Raw genomic sequence first — 24,829 nt, 5'->3', positions numbered from 1 at the left:
TTTTTAAAAATGGGGGTTATGTTTCCCCTTTTCCAGTCAGGGGGAACTTCACCAGATTGCCATGACTTCTCAAATATGATGAATAGTGGTTTAGCAACTTTTTCCGCCAGTTACCTCAGGACCCGTAGATGGATCTCATCAGGTCCCATGGACTTGTGCACCTTCAGGTTCCTTAGATGGTCTCAAACCTGATGATCTCCTGCAGTGGGCGGCTCTTCATTCTCCCAGTCCCTGCCTTTGCCTTCTGCAGCTTGGGTGGTGAGGCTTGAGCACTTGCCGGTGAAGACTGAGGCAAAGTCATTGAGTAACTCAGCCTCCTCCCTTTCCCGGGTAACCAGGTCTCCCAATTCATTCCGGAGAGGGCCCACCTTTTCCCTAGTCTTCCTTTTATCACCAACGTACCTATAGAAGCTTTTCTTGTTGCCCTTGATGTCCTTGGCCAGATTTAATTCTATCAGGGCTTTAGCTTTCCTAACCTGATCCCTGGCCACTCGGACAATTTCTCTGTATTCCTCCCAGGCTGCCTGTCCTTGCTTCCACCCTCTGTAGGCTTCCTTTTTGTGTTTGAGTTTGTCCAGGAGCTCCTTGTTCATCCATGCAGGCCTCCTGGCATTTTTGCCTGACTTCCTCTTTGTTGGGATGCATCGCTCCTGAGCTCAGAGGAGGTGATCCTTGAATACTAGCCAGCTTTCTCGGGGCCCTCTTCCCTCTGAGACTTTATCTCATGGTACTCCACTAAACAGATCCCTGAAGAGGCCAAAGTCTGCTCTCCTGAAGGCCAGGGTAGTGAGTGTAAAGCCTAAGAGTCTTTCCACTAGGAAAACTTAATATTTTGAAGTTGTACAGCTAAGTTTTACAGAGTAACATAAATATACTTCCCACTTATGTATAAGGCTCCAAAGATGAGCATTGCTGCCATTGTTACACTCAGATAAAGTCTGCGATATTTCCTGTGTCTACTGTGAAGTTACAAATTATAGTGCCTTGACAAAGCAAATGTTATTTTATTTGTGTAATAATATAAAATCCTATGGGGTTTTTTGGTTACTATGATCGCAGATATCTGCATCAAGTGCTTGCTTTTTTTTTTTTTTAAATTTGGTCTCTCCATTTTCTTTAAAAGCTCCCTATGAATTAAAACAGTAGTCACTATTAGGGATAGGCATTTCAATTTCTTGCTTCAGAAAGTGTTAACATGATTGTAGAAAAATTGATACCATGAGATGCCAGGAAACAATGACTAAGATAATGACAATTTCTTGAAGAAAATGTATTTCTCTTACATATTTTGGAAATATAATATATTTCCATTGATGTCTTTATTGTCTTTTAACTTTAGATTTTACTATTTCTCTAAAATGTAATTTATGCATTGTTATTTTCATAATTGTTTCTTCTCCTTGTCACTAGAACAATTGTTAGCTCCTATTGGGGGGAAAAAAAAAAGTCAAAAATTCTAAATATTTCCTTCTATAAACCCCCTCCTACTTCTCATGGTATAAAACAAAGATTACAATAGATGGAATGAAGTTATTTGGTTTCCATATGTGAAGGCTTCCCTTCTGAATGATAGTGTGATCAAGTCCGTCTGTAAATCCTCAGTAAGCCAAAAAAGTTAACTTCATTTATTACATTCTGGAACTTGCAAGGTGTGCTTCATGGCCTCAACACTTATGTTTAGGTTTAACTTTTAAGTTTTTAAAAATAATTTTCCTTAATTTTTTTAATAGCAAATGTCTAATGTTATTCAGGTGGCTTAACCATTGTTAACTTAAGTGGTTTATGTTTCTACCCATATTTTTTTTTTCCCCCCAATTTGTGCCCACACATCAAAAAATAGTCAGGAAACTAGCTGTTTTCATGTAATTATGACTTTCTAAAAAATATTGCATATGGAAAAATATGAAAGAAAACAGTAAATAAGAATTTAATTATCATAAATGTCTCCACATGCAAGTTTCAGAAACATTTGTATGTGAACAGGATCATGTTTCCCAAATCTTGATAGAAGGAAATGTTATGGAGATAAGTATCAGCACAAAATGAATAGTTGTAATGATTCTTAAAGTGTATCTCACCAGCAAACTGCTTTCCGCCCCACCCCCTCCCACCCCCCCTGCCATGGTGATTGCTTAGCACCTCTTAATTTGTAGCAGTTGTAACATATTTGCTATGAAATTCCCGAATCATATTCTCTTTCAGATGGACAAAACATGCCCTATAGATAATAATGAGATGGGACATAGTTATTTTTGTAAAGCTGACATAAAATATTATCTCTGATGAGTTTTCCCACAAGCTATAATGACAATTGCAGGAAGTCAGATTCCTGCAGCAAGCTTCAGAGCAACACAATGATTTCTGCCTTTCTGTGCCAACATTCTTTTGGATACACATTGAATTCCAGTGTAATTTTTAGCTTTCACAAACTTGGTAACAGTTTGAAGATGGAAAAATGTTTAAATGAGTTAAGCATATTCAATACTGTATTATGATTCATAAAAATAATCAGCTGAATGTGAGAACTTGAAAAAATATGAAGCCTATAGATGAAAAAAAAAAGTTGATGTAGTCTTCTGTAATACTTCATTGCTGTTTTTGTAAATTTTATGTTAATTTGAGACCAATTAGAATTACAGAAAATCATGTTATGCAGAGTGAGGCTGACGTCCCTCCAAGTGCCTCAATCCGGTCCAGAGGAGCTACCCCGCGAGAGCACAGTTCTGGTTTTCGACCTCATTATTTTTCTCCAGTTTAGGTGATTTATGGGCATTAGTCCAGATACAACATACAACAAAGTTTCTTTTTCCAGGTTTTGCATTGCAGAAAATGGGATCATAGTTTAGCTCTCTATAGCATATAAAAGCAGTAAGGTATACATCATATTTTATAGTAGTGCTCTAGCAACTCCAAATATCACAATCTATGTTGAGAACTATTTTATGGTGACATCAATAGATTTGAACAGGTATAAGTATAGTAGCCTGCCCAAAAGACTTATAAATGTTAATTTTGATTGCATTAAAAAGAATTATTTAATCAAAATCAGAATATTTTTTTCTTCTTTTTTTTCTTTTTCTCCCTTGCATAAGCAAAATCCTAGTGCAGGCATGTCCTCTATGTCACCTTGGGTCTTTGTCTTATACCTGTTCATAGCAGTGTATTAACAATGTCACCTACTCATAGCTTACTGGTCTTTAACACTAGCCATTGTGTTAAACATGCTTGTTATGGAAGATATTTGCAATTTTATGTAGGGTTCCTTTTAAAAAATAAAATGCCTCTGTGTGTAGTGTGTAGTTTCTTCTTCAGTCATGCATCCAAGATAGTTTCTTGGAGGTAAATAAAAATTAGAAAGGGAAATGTGTGGTATTTGTTAAGGAATTTAAGTTTGGAGTGTTTAATCATTTAAATTGTATTTTGTAAGTTTGTTCATTTTTGGGGGATGTGTTGTAGACATCAGACATATGGAACAAAGCACACTTATGGTCAAATAGTACAGTACACACAATCTGTAGCTTGTGAACTTATAGGAGCTTATTTGGAAGAGTTTGCAACTGTGCTGAGCAGTTCTTCACAGCTCCCACTTAAAATAAACACTCTTTTTGAAGCCCAGAAGTAGGAGCAAATGACAGTCATTCAGCATATGCACAACTAATTCATAATGTCAAGTCTTGTTTAAAGTCTTGCTAAAGATTATTGACTTGAGATTCAAGATGCGTTTGAAAACCATTCAAAAATGACTTCTTTTTTGGTTATATGGGTGCTGATGAGGACCCGGCACCAACCTCGATTATAGTAGTGCTATCAGAATATTGCTGCTGGTAAAATACAATTGATATAATATCTAGATTTCCACTACTTATGTTTTTCCAGTGAAGTATAAGTTCTAATTAAATATCTCATTTTATAAGAAATTAGAAGACTGTCCTGGATTCTATTTCTTTCTTTGGTTAATTTTATTCAAGAAAACTAATGTTACTGTTTGAATGACCTAGTAATACATTTCGTGATAAAAACTCATTTTCACTATATTTTCTGAATGTTGTGTGCTGTTTTTTAGGTTACACTGGAGAGCTATGCCAGTCAGAGATTGATCATTGCATCCAGCAGCCATGCCAAAATGGAGGTACCTGCTCATCCAACATCAGTGGATTCAGTTGTCAGTGCCCAGAAGGTAAACAGCAAAGACCTATCTAGTACCTCATACAAATTGATGTTTTGCGGGGTGTACTTACTCTAAATTTTCAGTTCTAGTTATATATATACTTAAATATTTTTAAAATTGTGCCTTAGGCCATAATTGTAAGCAGAAAAAAAATCCAGATGAAAAATCTCTGTGTAATCGGCAATAGTATATGAAGTATGGTAGGAGCTTAGTGTTTCAGTGTATATGTGGTGCAGAAATGTTCTCTCATTCTCTGGCACCTCTACAGTAGAAATCAGGCTCCAGTACTGTGAGAAAGGTGCATCTGAGAGACTTATGGTGTGGTCTGATTATTGTGTTGTCCAGTAAATGTGTGAGAAAAAGATGCCTCCCTTGTAGTATTTGCATATTTCTACATATGAGTCAGAGCAATAATTCAAAACTAAAGGAATGATTTCAATCCCCCAAAGTTTTAATTCATGCTCCTTTCTATTTGGACTTACTCCTTTCTCTACATGAAAGCCTTTCAGTGATTCGCATTGGTAAACACTGTAAATGTAACTATGTGAGATGAGGACACCACAATGCTGAAGTGTCTGCTTTCGTAACGATTTGCTGATGGAATGGCAGATGCCTAAAATGCTCATAAAAAAACTATCAGAGTGAAAGCTCTCAATTATGAAGCCTTCTATCAGTTATTTTATAATTAAGATTAGAACCTTGAACTAATTGTATTTCTGTTCTTACTTGATCTGTGGATGTTGTTTTTATTCTGCCAGCACCTTATGCTTGCTCTAAGAGTACAAGTCTTTGATAACTGCTCCGATAATACATACTTGCTTAATAATGAGGATTACTTGTAATTTCTTTAGACTGATTCCTTGCTTTTCTAGAGTGTTATGCTTTAATGAGTGACCCACTTAACAGCTGTGTTGAAACACAGACACTGACATTTTGACAGCAGTGCAGATCTTGCATTTGGAAGAATTTTGAAAATTGTTTGCCTTATAACTAGTAGCAAAATTCAGTGAGAAAATTATTAGATGTTAGACTTGGTGAATAATTTACTTGCATTTTTCTTAGGAAATCTGTTCGAGGATCTTTAAGGATGCTTTGCAGGAAATGATCTTTCCAATAATAAATGCTTGGAAAAATAGCTACTGGGATTTTTGGTTGTTTTGGAACTGCCATATTTGTTTCTCTGTTTGTTTCTTAATTGCTTGCTCCCGATGACCTATTAATGAGTATGCTGACCATCTCTCAACTTTTTTCCTACCGCCATTTGAGAAGCTGGCCATGGGCAGGGTTACTGGTGGGTTGAGGTCCCTAGACGGCCACATCACCTGTCCTCTGCCGTGGTGTGCTGTGGTGCTGCGGCTGGGATATGGTGCTTGTAGCATAGCTCTTCAGTGCCCTGCTAAAACGCACTTATGCCTCGGTTGCTGTGCGAGGTTGTGGCTGCTCTCCTGCTCAGGGAGCTCGTGCCAGCAGCAATTAGCCCGTGAACAGGAGCGGGGCAGCCTGCCAGCTCCGCCCGGCCCGCAGGCCCTGGCACAGCCGCAGGCAGCAACGCTGCTCTTGCCAGTGCACCAGCTGGCTGCGCCGAGGGCCCCGCGCCATTCCCCGGTGCCCTGCGGGAGGAAAACCTTCCCTTCATCTCCCTCCGGAGCCCTTCCCTCCAAAGAGGGTGATGGAGAGGTTATCTGCCACCGCTTGATGCGTAGCATTCTTACTGACAACAGCTTTTCTGCGCCAGGAGAACCAAGTTACTTGCGCTTCTCTTTTCTCAGTTTTACTCGTGTTTGGCTGTCTCTGTGTTACGCCACTTGGTCCTACAGTCTTGTTGCCTGCTTTTTTTCCTGAACATTTTTCTTCTGCTCCTTTCTTTGCCACTGATCCATGTTTGTCTTTGATAAGTTTCCAGTTGTTTCTGTGGTACGCTCTGCTTTAAGTAGGCTTATTTTGGCACTGTCATTGTACTATCTTAGTATTTAGGTTGTATGCTTTGCTCTTTTTCCTTCTGGGCACATTGGTACCATTTTCTCAGTATTCTGGTATTTTTGTTTGTTGGCACTTCCTTTCTTACTAAGTGTTACAAACCTGTGCTCCTTTTCTGCTTGGAGTCTTGAGTTTTTCTATGGTTTCTGGACTTTCCTTAAAGATACAATGTGCTTTTTGACCCTTCCAGAGGAAAGAAAAAAATTACAATTACTTAGCAACTTCAAGAAGTACCTCTCTGCCCAAAGACTTTGTTGATAGGCAAACATGCTCTTTGGGTCACCTGTCTGAAACTTTCTGTGCAGAGTTACCAGTTCTAGTCTCCCCATATCATTTCCATGTTTCCAAGAGCGAGGACAGAATTGGGGGAAGACCTGTTACTCTGATTGCTTATTTATATGTCTAACATGCTCACATGGTATAAATGTTCTCAAAAAGCCCTGGGGCAACACAAGAAAAAAATTTTACTGAAATACATTTACAACTCTTGTTAAAAACAGTTTTCGTACATTGACCTGTATTATTTCCAATGTAGAAAAAGCCTCTGGAGGCGATAGAAAGTTTCAGGAATCAGTTTCTGGACTGCCCAGGGTTCTTTCCCTTAGAAAGAATAGTCTTGTACGCACCATGTCTGATTCTCAGTCCCTTGGACATAAGAAAATCATTCTTAGATTTGCAGGAACAAATGCCATCTTGTGTGCATGGTTGCTCTTCTTGAGTGAGTCTGTGATAACTCAACAGCAGCCCCGAAGATTCTCCTTGACTCCCTAGTAATTACTGTTCTTTCAAAGAGCTTCATGCTTCCCATGAAGTTACGTAGCTGTGCTTCCTACTCATGTACTCACCATAAAGAGAGGAGAGCGTTGGTGCAGAAGTGACACAGTCTGTCTGCAAGGGCCAGTACTGTTGCTCCGGAGTAGCCTAATGGGCGTAGTAGGTAGTAAGGTGTTGCTTTTCCATCTTGTTCTGGAAGATCTAATGCCAATGAGCTCAGGAATTCAGACATTTTGTGGAGGGAAAGAAAGGGTTGATTTAACAAAATCTGTTGTCTAAATTTACTAATGACTGTCTTTCCCATGATTCTTCTTTCTTCTTTTGAGGTATTATCTTCTCATAGAGGCATATTTTGAGAGCATTTGTTTGGGTTTTGAAGAGATTTGGTTATTTTTGTAAACACAACAAAGGATAGTTAACTGAAAATTGCCGATGCAATAACTTGCAGATTTGCTATTTTTAGCATGTCCTCAAATTTTCCACTAAAAAAATCCCTACCAAAACCCCATGATAGGTTTCTAATTTAAGTGAGGTCTCTTGCTCTGCTGCTATTCTCCTGCTGCGCCTAATAGTAATTGCTTGTTGAGAAGAGGCCTTTCTTTCTGTAGTGCTAATTCAGCACAGTGGGGGAAAGGTAGTAGCCAAGGAGTTATATATGTGTAAAAACTAAAAGACTGGAGATACAATGTGGTTAGGAAGAAAAGGATAAGAGAAGATGGAAAGTATCACAAAGGGAAAAGAAAAAGATGGCAGAAAAAGGAATGAGATGGAAACAGTCAGGAATGATCTCGAGATTGTGCATATCTTCTACAAATGAGATCTGTGGTCATGAAAGAAGCATGTGATAACTTACAGAAGGTGAGATCTGAGGCACTGAAAAAGCAGCCTAGATCAGATATGAACATTTCATGATTATTCTTTAGACAATTTTACTATCTTAAGAGTCCTTTAGTAAAGAAAACTTCTTTATGCTTGCAGATTCCATTTTCTGTGTGATGCATTGTAGATTTTAATGTCCAAAATATGTCAGAAAATAAACGGCTATCTGAAGTTATTGAGTCACCTGTACTAAAGAGAAAATTGGATTTTATACTCAAATTTATAGTGAAGAAGCTTAAGCAATACTAAGGGCTGAAGAATTTGTTCAAAATTTTGACTCTTTATTATTGTGAAAAGGATGTTTGGGATGTTGTACTTACTTACAATGGGATAGAGATCTTTGATCATCTTCATACATTTAGCAAATATTACCTTCATATGATCATGCAAAGAATTTTCTAGACATTCTAAAAACCTAAACATAGTAAACATCTGTCAACCTGAACATGGATATTTGAAATTTATATTCAGAATGATTCCATAAATACCCGTATCACTCTTAAATATCTCCTCTGATTTTCTCCACTTATTGTAATGTATAACATACTATTGTATTGACAGTAATATTAATTAATTCTATTTGAGTTGATTGGGGTATACTGCTCATCAACTTATAGATTTGGTTACTTCATTTTCCTTAGGTCACTGAGAAGTTATGTAAATTCCCGAAGCACCGTGAAGTGGAATTCAATATAAAATAATAATTAGAAACATAAAAAAAGCTGATTGGAATAAGCAAATGTAATTACAATAAATGCTTCAGTGATGGAGAAACTTATTTATATAGTTATTAAATTCATTGAAATCTTTGTCAAAAGCTTAAAAAAAAAGGGTATGGAAATTGTCTGATCATGTAGTGAGGAAATACAAGTCTCACTAATTTGTTCCTTACACATGCAAATTTTGTAAAGCTGATAAAATGAAAGACTTGGTACTTTTTATGTATATATATATATTTTACATATTTTAAACATTTGGAGAGCCTTTGTTAATTTTGCTCATGAGATAATATTAAAATAAATTAGTAGTGGAATATGGTTTTGAACAAAACCAGATAAAAATGAGCAAAGTGCAGATCAGTTATTATAACAAAGAAATAAACTTCTGTTGGAAGATGTTTCTGAAGTTGTTACATGCAATTTTAATGTCCTGATGATGTGTACAGATGAACTGCATTCAGTGTTACAGGAAAACATTAATCTTTGATAAAAATGGCAAGCATTCGGCAGGCCAATCCCATGAAACTGGCTTGGATTCTTGGGATTTTGCTACTTTCTCTATGCGGAGGTCACCTGCTCTGACAGAAATGGCAGAAATCTTTTCATTCAGATTAATATATTTCTGAAAAATACTCCTCAGCAATAATGGATTTCATAGCCATCCTATAGAAGGAGATAGAGAGAAAACAATGTTATGATTGGGAGTTTAATATATAGATTACTTGAAATTCACATTTCAGGACTGATTTTATTTTACTATTGACGATTTAACTAGCTGCAGGTAACTACAGCTACGCAACACGTGAGCAACAGTGCCCTGAAATACCTGCAGGTATTTCTGGAAGTACTGGAAAGCAGCAAATTTGTGAATGCTCTTATTGTGGTTTCTGTGGCTTAAAAAATAAAGAGTTTGACAGCTATAGAAGATGTTAAGTTGTGATTCATATGTGTTGATTTGCAATAGCAGCTAGAAAACGTACATTGTCACCATGAATTTTAATTGACTGGGAGAACAGAAGTTATTTGCCTAGATTAAGAGTAGTTTAAGTTTCAAAGTCTTCACTTTTTCTGGGCTTCATTGTTCATGTAAAAGCCTTTTTCTGTATTATATCTTGCAGATCTGATTTTAACTTCTTTAGGTTTACATACAATAAACCTATTTATTATCTTGATTCCAGGAAACTAGGTCACACAGCTGTTGCATATGGAATATTTCCCAAGGCTACTGGTGATTAGAGAATGCAGAATTCTTCATATTACCATAAGAGAATTTAATTTACCTGAAGAACATTTTGTTGTTAATTAAAAATTTTTATGGCTGTTTAGTTTCTGTTACTTTCTGCTAATCTAATGTTTTTACCTGGCATCTTCCCAAATTGCTACTGTTTTTAATAGACTTCTCCTTAACGCCTTTGTTCATCTTTATCCGTTATGACTTAGCTAGGGTGAATCTCAATAAAAATCTTACAACTAAATTTTAATGATTTCTTGTTTCCTTTTGATGAGTATCTTTTTTCCCTTTACAGAATTCTGGTGAAATTCCATCAAACATCTTGTATTTCCTCATAAAACAATTTTCTATAGGGAAAATAATAAATTGCCTTTATTTCTTTTAATATTTATCCCTGTATTTCAAATCTAAAGATTTTGTAACCCCTAGTCTTAGCAATTCACAGACTTAATTTTTCACATTTGTGTAATTCTTGGAATTAGGTCTAAAATAACATTCAGGCAAGTTTGTTGTTCCACAGACTGTATAAAAAGCAGTTGTACAGTATCTTCAGATAACGTTTAACTTCCTTGCTTTGTACATGGCTCTTTTGCTTTCATTAGCCAAGTAATTAAAATCCCACCATGATGAAAAATCTGGCTTTTATCCAGAGCTTTTCTATCTCTGAAAACATTTTCTGATCTAGTTTTTATCATTACCCTGGAGGACTATAGCAATATATGAGGAATATCACCTGACTTACTACTTTTATTCTTCTTGTCAACTAGCCAAATAGTCTGATCCATGTAAGCACAAATATTGTATTGTGGTTTTTAACAGTATAAATCTTTTCTAATATTGCCTTTCCCCTTTATCTTCCATGTTATTCCTTTGGTAAATTTTGCATTCAGATCTTTCAAATCACGAGTAGTCTTTACCTTTCAGTCATGTTCCTGTTGCACCAATAATGACCTAGATCCAGGGTTGGGGTTATGTTGGCTGGCTGAAAAACAATTCAGGGGATATTTATTTGCAGATAAATAATCCTGATTTTTTTTATTTTATTCTGCTTTCAATCAACACACCTCTGAATTTGATTTTTAAATTTATTATTTGCATTATTTGTTTTCAACAATTTTATTGATATGGACTTAAATGTACATTTAGAAATGCCAAAATAATAGATCTTCGATTTAGATATATAACTACTGCTGCTTTGAGTATTTTCAGATATTTAACTCATACATAAGATTTAAACTTCCAGAATCAACTAAACACATTTCGCAGTGCAGTCAAAGATAGCACAAGGGCAACATGTTTTACTGTATTTTAAACCTGCATATGTTCTTGAAGTGCTTTGTCACTTGAAACACTAGCCATCTGCCGGTAAGCTTCTCTTTGTAGGGAAGATTATTGCAAAGGTTGTAGTGAAGCAGCATTAGTGTCATTGTGTGACCTCAGATCTCCTTGATCCTTTTTAATCTGGCTTCAGTGCTAGTGTAGAGATTTCACCGAACTCATTGGCTGATATCGTCCCAGTAATGGTTAAAAATCCTTGCAGATTCTTTTAAATCTGTCTGGGATTTTATGATAACAGTACAGGTTTTTTTAATTTGTCAGCAAAACGTTGCTGGAATTAGATTCTTGATTTTAGGGTTTCTGTTCTTTTCAGTTTCTGATGGTTATGCAGTTAATCGTCTACAGGAGGGACCTCTAATATAGGATTCCACAATATAATATAGGATTCCACAATATCTGTTTTTAAGCTCTCCCTCTTCAACATTGGCATGCAGGTGGTCCTGATAAAGCTCACGAAGCAATCTGAGCCATAGGATAGCAAAATGGAGAGGGCAGAAGGCTCTTGCCTCTGTTCTTTGCCTGTGCCCTGACAGACTTGCTTTTCTTTCCTGGCCTGTTGCTGAGTTACTTATGACTCAACTGTTAAAAGTTCAGTCTGTAGGTTGTTTCTTTTTTTAACGACTTTTTTTTAAAAATTGGATTATTTTTTCTTTGTTTTTCATTCCGTAGGTCTGGTGTAAGATTTATGAACATATGAGGGAAATGTGGCTTTTTAAGCCATTTGTCCAGGTCCTAATATTATGAGGATGCTGCCAACAGTACCCAAGAATATCCTAGTTTTGTCTGGAACTCACAGGGCAGTTGTGGCCTTCCCATCTTTTTCTTAGTTAGCATAATCTAAGTTCTGTTAATTCTCTGAGTTAGATCCCTGTGTGGGTTACTCACCTTTATTTAATATCCCTTTCCCCCTTTTTCTGATGCAGTTCACTGAGCTTTTGTGGATCTATAAAACATGGAATTTGTCTCCTTGAGGAAGCCCTCAGGATATTTGAAATTATTTGCCCAGTTTTTCAACAAATCTAATCAATCGTGAACAAATTGTAGAATTTGAACCTTTTAGTAAATGTTTGGGGCTTTTTGTTATGCTTTAAAATGTAAATTAATCTATTTCTTATGTGCTTGCTTTCAGAAATGCCAACTCCTTGACAGTTAAATAAAGTTACAGTTTTAACTCACCTGAATGTGAATCATGAGTAATTAGAAAAGAAAGAAAATCAAAATGCCCTGAAAGTAACACATCTGTAAAAATTAACTGAAAACTATTTCCTGAAGAATTTTACCTTGCTTGAAATGTGGAATGACATTGTTTATAACAAAAATATCTAATGAGTCAGTAAAACATAATGAGATGCTGTAAAGCATGTATTGGATGTGGTATTTGGTCTCAATTTTGGTATTCATCATAAGCTTTATACAATATAGGCATTCAGTTCTAATACATCAACTGGTTTTAATCCAGCAGCGAGACTAGATACAAAAACTATAGAAGTAAGGCCAAAAATCTGCTTCATTCCATCAGGGATAAGTTTTCAATATTGAGCGTTAATCCAGAGTGTCAGCTGTCATTATTTGTTTTCATGCTCTGAGTCGTTGGCAGGCTGCTATATAACAGAGACATCTCCTCCATCTTGATCCTTTCTCTCACCATTGGACACATTTTGTAGTTTGCTTTTTTTTTGTAAATTTTTTTTTCTTTCTTTCTGATTAAATATTTTTCAAATCCTAGAACAGTTTTTTATGCATTTACTTATTTTCTTTGGTGTCTGAAATGTTGATAAAATCTCCTGGGTAGCAGGGGCGATGTGGTCTGTTCTTTGTCTTTTAGACTGGCACAACTGCAAGGGTTTACAGTTCCGGCTAGAGTAGATTGGCGAAGCTGGCTTGAGAGGTCTTGAGTGGAGGTTGGCCTGATTTGCTCCTAATTTCTCATTCCCAGTGAGATTAGTGTATTCTAATTTCAAGAGCTGTTCTGCAATGTAAGATATTCCAGGGAATTTTAAGCCTGAAAAGTGGTGGTCTGTACGAATAGACCAAATACTCATCAAAAAATATGAGAGTTGAATGGAAAGCACAGTTTGCTCTTTTATTTGGAGGGGTGCTAGAATTTGAATGTTCTTTTCTGACTTGCTTTTGGGTACAATAACCACGCTTCACATTGCAATGTATGTGATGTATGTGTATGTGATAAAAATTATAGTTAGTATACTGCAATCTGTTCAAATGTTATTATTTTCTACATCTGATTTAAACAACTCCTTTGCAAGGATATCCTTTTCTTTATGTCTAATTTTTATATGGTGTTGCTTCAATAAATCATTGTGTCTCCTGCTAATAAGAAGTATGTTCTTGTAAAAGGTAATCTTTTATTGATGCTCAAGCAAACTCATGTGCTGCTTTAGAGGTTGTTATTCTTAACAAACGCATTAACAGAAATGAAAAAAAGATCAGTTTTGGTTTTTCTTCTTTTCCAGGCTAGTCTGTTCCTGATCTTTAGAAAATGTCTTCTGCTTTTCTAGCCAGATACACTTCGTAAAGTGGATAAGCACTGTCAAATTCAACAAATATTTTTGCACTTTACTGCCTTAATCATATGACAGTATGATTCTACCTGCAACGTCTTATATAATACCATGTTAATAGGTAAAATTAGAGTTTAATATATATAGGAAGTCTGTATTTTTGTAATTTTCATAGGATAAAAAAATAGGAGTATAAATATGTCAATGGCTTACTTTTAATTTGCTTTAGTTATTAAAATTGTATTTATACCAGAATGCTTACTTATCAAAACCATTTATTTCTTTTAGGGTTTTTAGGAACCTCTTGTGAAGACAAAATAGACCCGTGTGCATCATCTCCCTGCCAGAACAATGGAACCTGTTATGCAGATAGACTTGCCTTCTCCTGCAGTTGTAGTCCTGGATTTACAGGACCTACATGTGCTCAGCTGATTGACTTCTGCGCTCTGAATCCTTGTGCACATGGCATTTGTCGCAGTGTTGGAACCAGCTACAAATGCCTCTGTATCCCTGGTTTGTACCAGTTACATGTTTTGTAAATCTTCTAATATTTTTATATGTAGATTCCAATATATAGTTTAAAATTACTTCCTTTTTTCTTTTCAGTATATAAAGCACATTGAGCAGATGTTCTATCTGTTTAGAATAATGATAGGAATCTATACATTACATTTGGAAAATCAAAATTGCAGACTGAGCACTGAAAATACCCACTGAGATCCATATGGCTTGGTTGCTATCTACAGCTGTATTATAAAACGGTAGTCTGGAGGATAAATCTTTTTAAGGTGAGGTATCAGTGTCACTGAAATTACAAAATTTGCTAGAGAGAATGGAAAATGTGACACTGATCATTTGGGAAGGAGTGGAAACAAACAAGGTAGCTGAACAAAGGTAGGGAAGAAAAAAAAAATTGCTTACTCCAAAGGGTGTAGTTCTGCCATCCATGTTTACATAAATTATCTCTTTTCAGAAGTTCCAGTGATACTGCTTAGGTGAGTATCGCTAGTAGACTCAGCTGGTAACTCTTTGATAATATAGCCTAACCGTGCATGGTGTCTGGGTTGCATTTTGCTTAGCTCTAGATTTTTTGCTTCATTGTACCAATGTAACAGAATATTGGGGTGCTTATAGCTCCCTTTATATGTTTTAGCAATGACAATTAATAGGTGAACTAGCAGTTAGAATGAATGATATGTGCTGTACACCCACTACTGCTTAAGCACTTAGAGTGAAAACCAATAATCTTTGTTTTCATTTGAATAATTTTGACACTGTTTTTTTAAAGTCTGTTCCTATAAAGCTATAAACTTGAAGGTAAAGATGATAATTCTTTCATTACTAATTTTCAGTCTTCCTTTTTGAAGCATTTAATTGCTTTGCTGTTCATTTGCATAATAGAGGAATCCTTAGAGAAAAGGATTGGGTATTGAGATGAAGAGCAACAGGCCTAATCATATTTCAATAGAGCTAGCATATCCTGTCTTATCAAGAGCACAAACTAGAATTCCTATCAGTTGATAATTAGTTCCATGTCTGACAAAATATCTTTTTGATTGCAAGTAGTTAAAATTGCCAGGTGTTGTTTTCTTAAATTCATTTTTAGAACTGAGAATTTAATAGTTTAATGTTTACCCCTTCATTTTGGATATTCTTCTCCTCACCCAGCCCCCAGAAGGACTAAATAGCAGAGGCAGTGAACAGGAAATAAAGGTTTGAAGTTAAAAAAATCTGGAAAGACAGGGAAAAAAGCGCTCAGCAGGTAGGAACATGAGAGTTACTTCGTAGCATCAACCTATTCCTTGATTGACTAGCGAGTATTTTGTTAACTTGTTTGGATTCGTAACAGAAACCTGCTATTTTTTTAGCTGTTGAATGGTACAAGCAGTTAGGGCATGGTCAAGAAAAATCTGTACAGAGGATGAGAAGCTATTGAGATGAGGAGCTGCCTAACACTGGGCAACAAGGAAAGGGATCAAAATGTATCAATATGTTTTGATCTTCAAGAGGTTTTTAATATATGACTGAAACCACAGTTGACTGAAAAAAACAGAGATTGATGAAGAGCTTTTTTTGAAGAATACCCATGCTGTGTATGCTCTGGGAAGTTCTGAAAAGAATTATCAGGATTCAGATGCTTTGAGTTGTAGAAATCGAAACACAAAGACAGTTACTCTACCCTTGTATAAGCGTTGGGAAAATATGTCAAGTCAACAGAAATCTGAATTTCCCAATTAGTGTAAAAAATTGTCTTCTAAATTTCTGGTATAAAAAGGGATCTGATTTCCAAACTGGAGTATCGGGAGCTGTCCAGCATGAGTGCCCTTTCCCCGAGTCGTCCATGGTAGGAAAAACTAGGCATTTCTTTTTCCACGTAAACCAGGGAAGTTTTAATCTTCTTCAGAATGTTCTTTGCCTGTGGTTCAAACAACAGAAAGTGAGTTAAATATTCTTTGACAAATAAAAGCTTTTTTTCTGAATTTATCACCTAAACCTGATTAGAAGTTGTTGGTTAGGTTTGTTCAAATTAATTCTGTGTCACACGGGACTTAAAAGTAGTCTCACACATCTCATGTTACGGTAACTTATTTTTATTTAAATAATTTTTGTGCATTTAAAAGTTAGCCAGATGAGAAGCCATAGAGGCTGCACCCAAGACCATATATGGTACTTCTTTAATTGAACTCTTTTGTGTTGCTCCATGTGTGAAATTTAATGGGAAATATTTAAAAAAACAATTTCTTTTTTCAAAAAATTTTGTAGACTGCTGTAAACTTCACTTTTAAAAATGACAACTTGTTTTAGAAGGAATTCGCTCTAGAAATAATATTACTTGCTTCATATCAAGGTGGAACTACAGGCCAAATTTTGAGTGCTTGTCATTAATCTGTCAATAATTTAAAAACTTGGATAACTTATTTCAAAAGATAATTAAAGAACTGCACCTAAGTGGTAGCAAGGTAGGAATAGTCAGATTATTTGTTTTCTTCTGTTATGCCTTTTCATTGTTATGAATGTACCATTATGGTTTTTCTTTTTTTTTTTTTTAATCCTAGTAGCAGGATTTGAACCAATTACCTACAGAGATTTTCCTCATGAGTGAATGACATAGTGGGTAAATGGGAGTCAACTTCTTTGTAGATCAGTATTTAGAAGGCATCATAATACACACTTTGCCAGTGGTTTGAGTAATTAGTGTGTGTAAGGCAGATGAGCAATTAAACTTGAGGATTCCTATGTTCCAATTCCTAAAAAAACCCCTAAAGTAGTGACTATAGAGCATAGCCTAACACGTTTTTTGTATCTTCATCAAAATCAGTTTGACAGTTTGATTACATCTCTGGTATATTAAAAAGCTGGATTCTATTTACAATTTTGCCTGCAGAGGCTTTGACGGTCTCCGTTACAATTACTTGTAAAGTAATTTGTGTGTAGTTTAGTAGCATTATCACGGGTTAATAATAAGCATACTGAACTACATAAAGATATTACCATACATTAGTAGGAAAGAAATGATCTCTGCCTCTTGACCCTGAGGCTTTCTGGCTTGCAGGCTCTCAGCATCAGCGTGCCAGCTCCTAGACTACTGACTTCTTTGTATGGGAGTCTTTCACTTTCAGACATGTCCCTGAATTCATACACTTTTTTTTTTAGATATGTTAATGGTAAGTTTATTAAATGACATTTTAGAACTCTCGTCTATATTGGTTATATGGTATATTTGAAACATTCTGTTTTAAAAACTTTAGAACCTGCCACTTGTTTTTTTGTCTTCGGTTCTAGGATGCCATGTTCTTTTTTTTGAGGTATTTGACAGAAGATATAATTTCTTATTACAGAAGCAGAGCGCTGCAGAGTTTTGCTTATATGTGTGACCTGAATGCCATCCTTCCTTTATGCCCTGTTTCTACTAGCAGGCATAGTGTCAGCTGGATTTTCATCTGTGTTACTTCTGCCACAAAAATTAAACGAGAGAAATTTTAAACAGTTCCAATTAGCCCAAGGTCTGTGAAAGTCTCCTTGCTTCATAGGCAGTCTGTTTTCCATGCTTTTTGGATTTGAAGAATGATAAAGGATACTTATTATACTTGCATTTCTGCACAATTTGCGGAACACACACAACTAGGCATTTACTAAGAATTTTTTTGTGTGTTGGTTTTCATTGTGAGCATTGTTATTGATAACTTACATCATCTAATAGCTTGTATAGAAAAGCTAATTTGTATAAGTTAACTTGGAAAGCAGTGTAATACTTTTGAATGTTCCCTTTTCCAGAATGAAGGGAAAAAATGTGTAAGTTATTTCTGAGCTGAATATACTTCTCTTTCAAATGTCTGTGGAGAGGGCTCTGTGGAATTCAAAAGCCTATGCAACAATACCTACTTTGTATTATGTCACCATCCCTGGAAGTATTTAAGAGACGTGTAGATGTGGTGCTTAGGGACATGGTTTAGTGGGCATGGTGGTGTTGGGTTAACGGTTGGACTTGATGATCTTAGAGGTCTTTTCGAACCTTTATGATTCTATGATTCTATGTGTGTGATTTTTCAATTGCACATGAAACTTTACCTTTAAATCTTTAATTATATGCTTACACACCCAAATTATTAATACTTATCACCTGTCCCTTTACAGGTAACAAAGAAATATCCAGTGTTTGGACATTAGATTAATAATTTTTGTTGGGTTTGCATGCTTACCAGGCATGGCCAGATTGCGTGGAGCGTTGTCTTAATGTGGAAGTGGAAACAAGATGAGGAAACAGAGGCAATAAAGGGCTCACAGACAGTCTGGAACTGGAATTAATCTAAAGTCACTTCTGCCAGAGCTTGCATTTCCTGCCCCAGTTCCAAAATGTGGGAAGGGAAAAGACAGAGTTAAAGAACTGATCTTGATAAAAATTCTTGTGCTCATTTGTTGGATTTCTCATCTAGAGCCTGGTTCATGAAACCAGTGGGAACCCATTGTGTCTGTTCATAGAACGTTTATTTAGTCCCTGAATCCCAAAGCAGTTTCTTCCTCTTCTTAAAACTTTCCCCCTCTTTACACTCCATTATTTTAACAGAGCTGCTATCAATTTCAAATGCAAATATTTAATATATTCTTTTTATTTTTGTCTGACCCAAAGAGAAGAAATCTATCTAGAAATTGAATAACTTAATACCACAGCAAAGTTTTGCATTTGGCTTTCTTAAAGATATAGGGGTATGGAGTTTGAAACTGCAAAACACAAGTACAGACATTAACACCTGCCCTCTACTTTATAAATATATATGATAGCATATATAGAAGATTGGGGGGGGGGCGGGAAGGAGTGTCAGAAAAAATTCCATAGGGTATGAAGAGTGGTGGGAACTTCAGAAGTAGTACCGTGGAGTATGTTTCCTCTGCACTTGATCTTTTGCTCATGTAGCTTAATAGATGGTTATAGGAGAGTAGGTTTATCTCAGTGCCCTTGCAGAGGCAAGTGCAACATTTGTCTGTAGCAGTAGCAATTTTTCTTTTCTCTGTCTTTTCCCTTCCCACATTTTGGAACTGGGGCAGGAAATGCAAGGTCTGGCAGCAGTGACTTTAGGTTAATTCCAGTTCCAGACTGCCTGTGAGCCCTTTATTGCCTCTGTTTCCTCATCTTGTTTCCACTTCTACATTAAGACAACCCTCCATGCAATCTGGCCGTGGCTGGTAAGCATGCCTTCCTACCACCCTGCCATCTGGAGCAGCTCTTCTCTCTTTCTCTTATTCAATTGCTATATAAGCTCAGACTTTAACTGAACACATGCAACTGTGTTAGTGAGCGGCCATATATGAACTGATGCTGTTCCCTGCAAAATGGAGCTCTCTTGCATCGTATCCCATTACGGCTTCCCATAAAGCTGGGATTTTTCTCCTGCTGCCTTGATTTGCTGAAGCGTTAAGTGTGGATAAGTCCAGGGAATCACTCTTGAGGAGCTAGTGTCTAAGAAAGCCTCAGAAGCTTTCAACTTTGTTTTTTATTGATTTATAAAGGGAATAGTAAGCTTCTCCCTCTCTCTTTTGTTAACCTGGTAGTGCAGATATTCTCAAGATGTTGGCAAGCACTGCCGTATCTTTTGCTCTGTCAACTGCTCTCGAAGGCTTTGACAAAACCCGTGGCTTCTCCTCATCAGCCTGCGCGACACAGATTGTGCGTTCCCTTTCACGTTTTGTCCCTTTGCAGTTTTTAACATAGCTGTGTGCAAAGAGAGTGCACCTCAGCATGTAGCTGTCTGAAGACTATGCCAGAGAGCATCAGGCAAATGTCCTGGACTCTTCCAGGCAGCCTCCCTGTTGCTTAAGAAAGAGAAAGAAAGATTTGGGAATCCGGAGGAGAGTGGTAACAGATCTGTTCCTGCCTTTGTAAAGACTAGTAGCAGAAGGACAGTCACGTAGAGGGAGAAGAGGTAACGTAGGGACATCTTTATTTTAAGGTTTTTTTGGGTGCCCTGTCCATCCCCCAGCCTCTGAAGAGAGCACATCAGAATGGGTCCGTCATTGGCAAGTTCTGCTTGAGTTCATGAGGGTGCAGTTATTGAAGGCATATCCAATTTCTAGTGACCTGGAAAAAAGAAGTTTAATAATATTTGTTGCCCTTTCTGAAGCTGCAATGCGGCTTTTTCCCCTGCTGAGGACACAGCAGGTGGAGAAGTGTTGTTAATGTAGGTATTGTTTCCTTCTCTCTGAATATGTCCACAGAAATGTTATACACCACAAAAGATGCAAATAGCTGTATTTGGCATTGCTTGTGAACATAAAAGCAGCAGAATCGTAACATTACTAGAAAGAGAGGAAGCAACTATCCTAGAGTCTGTTATTCTGAAGTTATCTATGAAAAATTTTCCTGTTTCCACCTAAATTCTTTAATGAAAATATACCTTTTTGAGGGTATATGTATGAATTCAGTATAATACATGGTTTATATATCAGTAGAATCTAAAAGCAATAATACAACGAGAAACACTTGTTGAGAATGATATGGTGCCTCTTGGCTCCATGAGAAGAAACACGCCTTTCCCTCGGGTGCCTGGTCCCACAGCAGAACTTCTCCACTCACATCAGTTACAGCAAGAAGGAAGCTGCTGGCACCAAGGTGAGGACAATGAGGGTGAAATCGTGTGTGGGCGAGATCTGCCCTCTCGTGGAGAGAGAAAATATCTTTCTCTCACTGCGTGCAGTGTCTGACAGCGTGGGCTGTCTTAATCCTAAGGAGGTGATACGATAGTTCATACTGATTTTGGAAACCAGACAACTATTCAGTCACGAATTTCCCTCTGCTCCCTTTGCAAGGTGAGAAGTGTGTAACGTGTGGAAAACATTTCCCGCCCCCCGCAATATCTAATTACATCTGTGTTCGACACAGGGAATTCCCATATGTTTTTCTTTTAAGTTTTCTGATTTTGGTGGTTTGTATGTTGGCTACAGATGTCATGACATAAGGATATTTCTCTTTATCATAAGGTAGATAAACTTCATCATAGGCTAATAAAAAACCCATAACGTTTAGCATAATTAATTCTGTATTGCCTGGCTAACAGCTTTGGAGAAAGTGGTTCTGAAATGTTTCTTAATAACCTACTAGTCCAACTAACTATTTACTACGAAAAGACAAAATCAAATGGGTAATATTGCATATGCATCTTGTGTAGTACTAACATCTGTTGTATCTTCATACAGTTTTATTTTTAATTATCCATAAGAGGGAGGGGAGATGGAAATGGTGTCTGGAGGTGGCATTTGTCGTATTTTCTATTGTTCTGTGAGAATTTGGGGGAAAATTTAGACCAGGAGAGTGAGTATAGGTTGCCGCTTACTAAGATGAGAATCTGCCCCTCTCTGTTTTTTTGTTCATGAAAGATACCTGCTTTTCATGTCTATAATTTTTGCTACTAACTAGAGATTATCTGAAGAAGTAAAACCACACTGCAGAATCTACACTTTGTATTTTAGGCCTTTTCCCTGGCATGTTTATTCATGCCCATGGCATTTTTATTCATTGTATGCTCATTCATCTATTGCTTTTATAGCTGTATCTAATGAGTAAATCAAGATTGTAAAAAGCATATAAACACTGTTCCAATGCATGGTATTATATTATAGATTACAAGTACATATTCATGGTATTATATGACACTAATAGGAGGTCGAGGGGAGTATCAGCTATGATGAGTCAAGAAGGTTAAATGTTTAACTGATTTAACCAAAATTAATCCATGGTAGGGGTGTAGGAAGAGTGTCCTTACGTACTGTTAACGTATCATGACATATCTTCTCTGTATGACTGTTCTTTGTGAAACAATGTTTTTAATATGAAAGCATTTTTGAAACTGCTTTTTAAAAAGTGTAATATAGACCTTTATCAGATTTCAAGAACATTGAATAAAGTTGACAAATAGAGGAAAGATTTTGTTTAAAACAAATAAAAAATTTCCCAGTCTACATTGTTTTCAGTACCAGTCAAATATTATAAAATAACAAGCCAAAAGGAAAAAGAGTGTGCAGTAACCATTGTGTACAAAGTGTCTCTGGGATTACTCTGTGGACAACAGTATGGGCTAGAATTTCTATCCTCACCTTTTCATGGTCAGGTAAAGAAGAGATGGTGCTATGGCTTCATGAAGCCAAACCATTTACTAAAACATCCGAAGCGCTAATTTGTGTTAATTATCCAGTCAATTCAGTTGACGTTAACTGTGTTGTCTTTGGTTTGCTTGAGAGGGAGGTAGGCTGTGTGATGCCCCGAGTCAGATGCTCTGACTTGCAGTTATTAGCAGCACGTAGCTAACAGCTGAAGAGATGTAGAAAATGCAAAATTCTGGTCACTCAATTATTTGCTGTAATTTCCAGGAAGGGGGTAAACATTATGAAAGATGCATGTTTTAGTAGAAATAGTTGTACTACTTTCAAAAGGGTAAGAACATATTTTGTTTAATATATTAAATTCTGAACCTTCCCCTGACAGTAATTTGGCTAATTATGAAACATTCCCTGTGCCCCCAAAGAAGGGGGAGACTATTTAGAAAGACTCGAGCAAATTGCCCCATACATTGGTCAAACACACTAGCAGTTTGACAGTTCTTCTGTGCTAATGCTTGTCCGTCAGGGAGAAAGCAGTGCTTATGGTGCATTTAAATGCATTATTTGTACTTACTAAACATTGTGACCAACCTATTTTCTTTTTTTTCTTGTTGATGTATTAATTGCCTATAAATTTAGACATTGTTTCTGGAGTTCGAAAGCCCCTACCTTAAAAAAGAAAAAAGAAAAAGAAAGAAGAAAGAAAGAAAAAAAAAGTAAAAAGAAAGAAGAGAGGACGCTTTTCATTAACAAAAATATAACCTGGGTCCATTGAAGAGGAATTAAATAAGCTTCTTCGTATCAAATGTAATAGTCTTCAAAATGACCAGGCTTATGAATCTTCACATTTAACACTAAGCAACCAATATAATCAGGCAAACATATTTTAGAATTACAGCTAGTTTACTTCTGCTGTTGCACTATACTAATTTATGGTGTTACTTAATATGAGGAGGTTACTTAATATGAGTACTTTGACCTGATAAACTGTGTCTAGAAAGTTGTTTCAACTACTGTTAAGACTGATGATTGTATGACACACTAAATAATGAGAAAAGTGCTATTTCAAGTGGATTAACTCCTTATTTCTTACCTCATGATACAAGTGACTCAGTGGCCGTTAGCAGGTCTCATAGCTTTTCTGTGCTCCTACTTTCTTTGTCTGCATAATCAGACCATAATACCTGCCTACAGCTTGGGAATACTGTAAAAATTAAGTATCTTAATGCTTCTGCAGTGTTTTGACACTGTACAGCATTAAAATTAAAATACATTATCATTCTAACTACTGTTATACATTTATCACCACTTTGATGAAAGCTGGCTTTGATTCAAGGATCCAAGAAAGCTCGGAGATATGTCGATACTAGTTTATTCCTTTTTACAACCAGAGTGTGGTTATTCGCATTGTTCGTAGGGGGCTTGATCACCAGCCTCTCTGTTTGTGACCTCGCTGTGGTTTATCGCAGGGGCAGTGGCTGGGGCTTCTCTCAGAACATTGTGCTTCCAGGATTTTTTTTGTAATTTCAGCTGGGGAGCAGATGTCCTTAAAATTGATGTCTTAACATGTATCTGTCTGCACGCTATATTTCAATTAGCAAGCATCTGTCCACAATCTATAGTCGCTTAATTGTTAATTTTTACTGGGGAGTGTTTCATAGCTTGTTTTATTTCCTCTTTGTGTGATTTAGGTTACCACGGCCTTTACTGTGAAGAGGAATATAACGAATGCCTTTCTGCGCCCTGCCAGAATGGAGCCACCTGCAGAGACCTCATCAATAGCTATGAATGCCTGTGCCTTGCTGAATATGAAGGTAGGAGCGGTTTTGCCTCTTGTTTTTTGAATTGTTCTATGTATTTTTTTATGGTAGGTTCTGTTACAAACAGAGATATACCACATCCTCCACTGAGCAGAAATAAATCCCACATCTAAAATTAACAGAAACAAACGTCAATGTAGATCCTGATCCCATAATCTTTATTCAAATGAGTAGTTCAGATTTATCTGGTCTGTGAGAAATGTATGTCCTTGTCTGGGGACAAATGGCTTCTCTCTGTTCTTCGCAGGTGTATTTTTTTCTGCTGTTTTTAAGATATGTTAGAAAGTGACGGGTTTTTAAAAGAAAACATAACTGTTAAATAAAAATTTTCATCAGTTATTGTTAGCAGCCATTACATGGAGGGCTTTCCAAATGATTTTTTTTTTCTCCAGTGAAATGAGTTAAAAACATAGTAATTAAAGATTAGTATTTGAAACACGTTAGCACAAAGGAGTAAAAATGAAAGTTGAAAATGAAAGTTCATGTTGATTGTTCGTTTAGAAGACCATAAAGCCCAGAGGCAGTAGAAGGTCTGTGACCACTTTCCCATGTTAACTGCAGCTATTCCTAGATATGTCTGAATGGAATTGGTCTTCGGCATTTCTTAAGTAATTTATAAGATAGAGCAGAAAAGTATGTGTTTTGCTATACAAAATCAGCTTTACACAGAGCAGCAACACATCAGCTGTCTGCAACATGTCCCTCTGTGGAGGGCTAAAATGATACTTTTTTTGTGTATTCTGTTTCAAATCATGCTGTGAGACATTTTGAATGTAATTTTGTATGTTATTAGTATTTTTACATATATATATATA

The 24,829-nt window shown here is 36.5% G+C and overlaps 1 long non-coding RNA gene across 1 annotated transcript; it reads left to right on the top strand.

The window, feature by feature from the left end:
- Positions 1-4,063: 4,063 nt before the first annotated feature.
- Positions 4,064-24,012, top strand: LOC104074069. Its single transcript, XR_683491.1, has 3 exons — positions 4,064-4,177; positions 13,894-14,118; positions 23,886-24,012. It is a non-coding gene; the product is annotated as an uncharacterized LOC104074069 (long non-coding RNA).
- Positions 24,013-24,829: the final 817 nt, after the last annotated feature.

Source organism: Fulmarus glacialis, unplaced genomic scaffold (assembly GCF_000690835.1).
Source record: "Fulmarus glacialis isolate BGI_N327 unplaced genomic scaffold, ASM69083v1 scaffold12400, whole genome shotgun sequence".
Taxonomy (NCBI): domain Eukaryota; kingdom Metazoa; phylum Chordata; class Aves; order Procellariiformes; family Procellariidae; genus Fulmarus; species Fulmarus glacialis.
Note: the sequence above shows the minus strand (reverse complement) of the source record. Positions and strands in the feature narration are given on the sequence as shown.